Below are 6624 nucleotides of genomic sequence, written 5' to 3'. Positions count from 1 at the left end.
GCTTATAAATCCACCTTGCAACATAAACACAATTAAAACATGCCATTAAACAGTATTACGTTCATAAATCCAGGCAATAACTGGGGTCTGATATGCAATATTTGACCCTCAACACAACCCCCAACCAGCATTTTGCTAGTCCTGAGCAAAGTATGCGAAAAATAAATTGAGATTTCTAGGACGATTTCTAAGAACTCGAGTGATTTTCGAAAACAATCCAGATACCAGAAGTCTAAGATTCATGAATGTTGGGTATTACATTCACCGATACTCAAGCGCACAGTAGACTTCATAATCATGATCAAAGTATTAATTCAGCAATTAGCAAAAATTTTAAACATTAAGATCCATGAGTGTATAATGTAATCTCCACTTTATCATTAAGGTTCACTTCTCTATTTCGTGATATCATTGGTAACTAATAAGAGAATTCATGTCAACCAAAACCTAAACCCAAAACCTACCCCATAGATCAACCTACCAACTTCTGATTTTTCCATCGATGAGCAAGGGAATCAAATCCGCACCTATAGGGAGAAAACCCATGGTGACGACTGTACACCCAACTTTTTTCACATATCATCCATGGGGAATTAAATCTACACCTATAGGGAGCAAACCTATGGTGTAGACCATTCGCCCAATCCTTTCAATTTCTCAGGTTGGTTCCTTTCAAGCTTAATGATCACCAAGTTAATCCTTTAATATCGAACTGAACCCTTAATGTGCAAGCGAGATGTATTTTGTGAAATCATGACTCAATCAATATTTAAAACCTCTAACCATGGATTAATAGTTCGAACTTAACTGTGAAATCTAACAAATAGCTGAATCCAAGAGTCATAAATTTCCAACATCACTTATCTTGTAATTCTAAATCCAAGATGGTCGTCAAAATCACTTCGAATTCATACGAAATTCCAGAAAAATTTAAAAATTTTCACAATTTTCACGCTTAAGACCAAGAAAACACCGATTAGGAGACCTAATCTCCCACCCCCAACCTAAAATCTATATTGTCCTCAATGTAAAAGATATGCTCGCAATGTACATGAGACAATGAAAGTAAATGAGAAGTGATGGGAAGATTGTACCAGTACGAGAGATTCAAGAAGTTTTTATAAAAAGATCTCAGCATGAAAGCAAGTCAGCACAAGAGAGAAACCAACAAAAGAAAACTATCCTAAAACAATGTAGAAGATAAATTAACCTAGAACAGCATAAAGCAAACTACCCTAGTCCAATGAAAACAGGAAACCTATCTATACCTCCATCAGACTATGAGATCAATCCTAGTAAACAGGATCAGTCAGAGGTATAGACATGTCCTCTGAATCAAATTTCTCGACAAATGGCTTTAAGCGATGTCCATTTACTTTAAACTCCTTGCCATTGTCAGGATCTCTTATCTCAATGGCCCCATGAGGATACGCAGTGACCACAATGTAAGGGCCAGTCCAACGAGATCGAAGCTTACCTAGAAAGAGATGTAATCGAGAATTATACAAAAGGAATTTCTGACTAGGTGTGAATGATTTCGGTAGAATACGTTGGTCATGAAACGCCTTCATTCTGTCCTTGTAAATTCTCGAGTTCTCGTATGCGTCGTTCCGGATTTCTTTGAGTTCATTCAACTGAAGTTTGCGTAGTGACAGCGTTATCCAAATTGAAATTCAATTTTTTGATTGCCCAATAGGTTCTATGTTCCAACTCCACAGGCAAGTGGCAAGCATTCCCATAGACAAGTCTAAAGGGAGACATTCCAATAGGGGTTTTAAACGCAGTACGGTAAGCCCATAAGGCATCAGTCAATCGGATTGACCAATCCTTACGATCAGGGTTAACCGTTTTCTCCAAAATGTGTTTGATCTCCCTATTAGAAATCTCAACTTACCCATTTGTCTGTGGGTGATATGGGGTGCTCACCTTATGAGAGATATCGTATTTCTTCATTAAACTCTCAAATGGCCTATTACAAAAGTGTGAGCCCCCATCACTAATGATAGCTCGAGGTCCTCCGAATCGAGAAAGGATGTTCTCTTTTAGGAATTTAATGATCGTGCAATGGTCATTATTCCGACATGGAATCGCTTCAACCCATTTAGTGACATAGTCTACAGCGAGCAAAATATATAGATTTTCAAAAGATTAGGGGAATGGTCCCATGAAATCAAATGCCTTAATGATAAGAATGGGATTAAAGGGCATCATATTTCGACGGGACAACGCTCCCAATTTCTGACAACGCTCACAAGCTTTGCATAACTCATGAGTGTCCCTGAACATAGTGGGCCAGTAAAAGCCACATTGCAAAATCTTGGCTGTGGTCTTTTTGGCAGAAAAGTGACCACCACAGGCCTGTGAATGACAAAAAGAGATGACACTCTGATGCTCAACGTCTGACACACATCTCCTTAAGATTTAGTCTGGGCAATATTTAAATAAATATGGATCGTCCCAGAAAAAGTTGCATACCTTGATAAAGAATTTCTTCTTATCTTGCGCAGTCTAATGTATCGATATGGAACTTGTGGCAAGATAATTAGCAATATCAGCGAACCAAGGTGAATGGGAGACTCTGAATAGTTGTTCATCAGGGAACATATCATTGATATGGGTCGCCTCAAGGGAATCAGAGGTATTAAGGCGAGAAAGGTGATCGGCCACTACGTTCTCTACTCCCTTTTTATCTTTAATTTCCAAATCAAATTCTTGGAGTAGAAGGATCCATCTTATCAGGCGGGGCTTAGAATCATTCTTATAAAGAAGATACTTAAGTGCCACATGATCTATGTAGATAATGATCTTGGATCCGATCAGGTAAGACCTAAATTTGTCCAAGGCGAACACTACGGCTAAGAGTTCCTTTTCCGAAGTCAAGTAGTTCACTTGGGCAAAATTTAGAGTCCTACTCGTATAATGAATGACGTAAGGCCTCTTATCTTTTCTCTGACCTAGAACCGCTCCAAGAGCATAATCAGAAGCGTCGCATATAAGCTCGAAAGGAAGGATCCAGTCAGGTGGTTGTATGATGGGTGCACTAGTCAAGATGCCCTTAAGCTTAGTGAAAGCTTCCTAACATGGCTCAGTCCACTCGTATGGTGCATCCTTTTGAAGTAGATTACATAAAGGACGAGAGATGAGACTAAAGTCCTTTATGAATCTTCTATAAAACCCAGTGTGTCCTAAGAAGGATCGCATGTCCCGTATGTTCTTGGGTGGAGGTAGGTTAGAGACAAGATCAATTTTTGCCTTATCCACTTCGATTCCTTTGGACGAGATAATATGTCCAAGGACAATTCCCTTATGAACCATGAAATGACACTTCTCCCAATTAAGTACCAAGTTCTTCTCTTCACATCTTTTCAGCACACATTTAAGACTTTCTAAACACTAGCTGAAAGATGAACCGAAAACAGAGAAATCGTCCATGAAGACCTCTATATATTTTCCCACCATGTCAGAAAAGATACTCGTCATACATCGCTGAAAGGTGGCAGGGGCATTACATAATCCAAATGGCATCCTTCTGTAGGCAAAGGTGTCGTAGGGACATGTAAATGTGGTCTTTTCCTGATCCTCAGGGGCAATTTCAATCTGATTGTAGCTTGAATACCCGTCAAGGAAACAGTAATAGGAATGACCAGCTAGTCTTTCCAAGATTTGATCAATGAAGGGCAAAGAAAAGCGGTCCTTTCTCGTGACGATATTCAGCTTCCTATAGTCAATGCACATTCTCCAACCAGTAGTAACTCTAGTTGGCACGAGTTCATTATTGGCATTGGCTACGATGGTGATCCCGGACTTCTTAGAAACTACCTGAGTTGGACTCACCCATTAACTATCGGATATGGGGTATATGATTCCCATATCCAATAGTTTAAGAACCTCGGCCTTAACCACTTCCCTCATGTTTGGATTTAGTCTACGTTGTGATTGCCAAGCAGTCTTCGCATTATCCTCAAGATATATGCGGTGAGTACAAATCGATGGGTCGATTCCCTTAAGGTCCGCTATCGTCCATCCAAGGGCTCCCTTATGCTCAATGAGAGTAGATATGAGCATACTCTCCTGTTCTTTCTCCAGGTGGGCAGAGATTACCACCGGGTATGTCTCATCTTGACCTAAATAGACATATTTTAAATCAGAGGGCAAAGGTTTTAGGTCAAGCTTCGGTGGCTTGAGGTTAGACGGTAGAGGCACTACATCAGTTTGGGACAACTCTTCAAATTGTGGCCTCCACCGGTTAACTTCAAGTACCGGTGCAGTATCAAGCAAGGCACACGTCTCCCTAATCATGTCATCATCAAAATCATGGGAGTGGGCCAGACACGTCTCTAGAGGGTCAGAGGATAAGGTCAGAGGTGTCGTATCTTTCACGAAAGAGTCAATCATGTTAATGTCATGGAAGTCATCATCATCCTCTAAGTTTCTGGCGTTACTGAAAAAGATGTTTGACTCTAATATCATATTCCCAAAAGACATAGTCATAACACCATTCCTGTAATTGATAATTGCGTTTGAAGTGGCAAGGAATGGGGGACCAAAAATGACAGGAATTTGAGTGTTCATGTTATTGATGGGTTCGGTGTCTAGGATGATAAAATCTACAGGGTAGTAAAATCTATCAACTTGGACCAACACATTCTCAATTATCCCTCTTGGTATACGAATAGAGCGATCAGCAAGTTGTAGTGTGGTTAGGGTGGGTTTTAATTCCCCCAAACCTAACTGTCTGTATACCGAGTGAAGAATCAGATTGACGCTCGCTCCTAAATCAAGAAGTGCATGATCAATTCGATGGTCCCCGATTACACATAATATGGTTGGGCTACTGGGATCTTTGAATTTCTGTGGCACGTCTTGCTTTAGGATGGCACTCACTTTCTCCGTCAAGAAGATCTTCTTTTGAATACTCTGTTGTCGTTTAGTCGTGCATAAGTCTTTCAGAAATTTGGCATATGAAGGTATCTGTTTTACAACATCAAGTAGAGGAATATTGACTTTCACTTATTTCAACACCTCTAGGATATCCTGAGAGTTAGGGAGAGGTTTTAGTGCGACCAACCGTTGGAAAAATGGAGCAACTAGCAATTTTCTAGAAGTTTTAGTTCTAATTTTTGTGAGGCCTCACTAGATCCATCATTGTTGTCCTCTTCTGGTTCTTGAGACTTTTCGGGCCTAACCGGAAGGGTTTTATTAATGATCTTCCCACTCCTAAGAGTGGTGATGGATTTAGCATGCTCCATTTGATTTGAAGAGCTGGGATTACTTATCTCGTATTGTGGTTTAGGATTGGGGAGCGGTTGTGCAGGAAGCATCTCTTTTTCTATAACCGTCATACGTGAATCCATCTTTTACATAAAATCTCGCATTGCTTGGGTCAGCTCTTGCATGGAATTTTGAACCGGTTCTTCTTGAGGTTTCCCCTGATTTGGATTTTGATTGAAGAAACCTTGAGGGGTAGCAGTTTGTCCATTTCTCCAACTAAAGTTTGGATGATTTTTCCAACCAGGATTGTACGTATTAGAGGTTGGTCCATTGAAAAGTCTTTGATAAGTATTTACGGCATTGGATTGTTCATTCAACACTTCTCGAAAGGTGGGTATCGTAGAACAATTTTCAGTTGTATGAATGTTGCAATCACAGATGCCGCAAACACTTTCATTAACCTTATCCTTCTTTCCTTCTATGGCCTCAACTTTTCTTATGAGCGTAGTCACTTTATACTTGAGATTATCCTCTTCTTTCAAGAGATACAATCCACCTTTCTCCTTAGATTGAGTCGGCCTAGACGTGGTATTCGATTTTGGGTAATAGTCCCATGATTGTGTTCTTTCAGCAAGACTATCGAGGTAATCCCATACCTCGTCAACATTTTTATTAATGAATTCTTCATTACACATTGTCTCGACCATTTGGCGTATGGAAGATGTCAGTCCATCGTAGAAAAAATTTGTGATGTGCCACGTTTCAAAGCCGTGTTGTGGGCATGAACTGACCAAATCCTTGAACCTTTCCCAACATTGGTAAAATGTTTCATCCTCCTTTTGAGTGAAGTTCATGATTGCTTTTCTAAGGGTAATCGTTTTATGATGTGGAAAAAATTTCTTTATAAATTTCCTTTGCATATCATTCCATATGCCAATGGATCTAGGACGCAGTGAATATAACCACATCTTATCCTTCTCCTTTAAGGAAAAAAGAAAGAGTCTCAGCCTGACTGTGTCCTCAAACACATTTTAAAAATATAAAGTGGCTATGATCTCATCAAACTCTTTCAAATGTAGATATGGTTCTTCAGATTCAAGCCCATGGAACTTAGGAAGGAGTTGGATAACCCCTGGCTTGATGTCCATATGTCCTGTATTTTCAGAAAAAATCATGCATGAGGGTGTACTCACCCCTGCTGGTTGTAAATAATCTCGTAAAGTACGAGGCGGGAGTGCTTGATGCACTTCATTCTCATCCTGAATATCCTCCACCTTAGGTTGGGGTAGAAGAGGTTAGTTTTCAGCCATTACTTCAATTAACTCAGGGGATTTCGAGTGGTGTTTAGTCCTGTGATGGATAGTTAACCCCTCAACTAATCCTCCTTCAGTCAAGAGACGTCGAGTGTTTTCA

At 40.0% G+C, this 6624-nt stretch overlaps 1 non-coding gene across 1 annotated transcript; it reads left to right on the top strand.

Moving 5' to 3' along the window:
• The first annotated feature begins 5976 nt into the window (after positions 1-5976).
• On the top strand, positions 5977-6083 carry LOC131224424 (small nucleolar RNA R71). The gene has a single exon (XR_009160909.1). It is a non-coding gene; the product is annotated as a small nucleolar RNA R71 (small nucleolar RNA).
• The last annotated feature ends 541 nt before the right edge of the window (positions 6084-6624 follow it).

The sequence above is a fragment of the Magnolia sinica genome, chromosome 13 (assembly GCF_029962835.1).
Source record: "Magnolia sinica isolate HGM2019 chromosome 13, MsV1, whole genome shotgun sequence".
Classification (NCBI taxonomy): Eukaryota; Viridiplantae; Streptophyta; class Magnoliopsida; order Magnoliales; family Magnoliaceae; genus Magnolia; species Magnolia sinica.
This window is presented reverse-complemented; position numbering and strand designations above follow the sequence as displayed.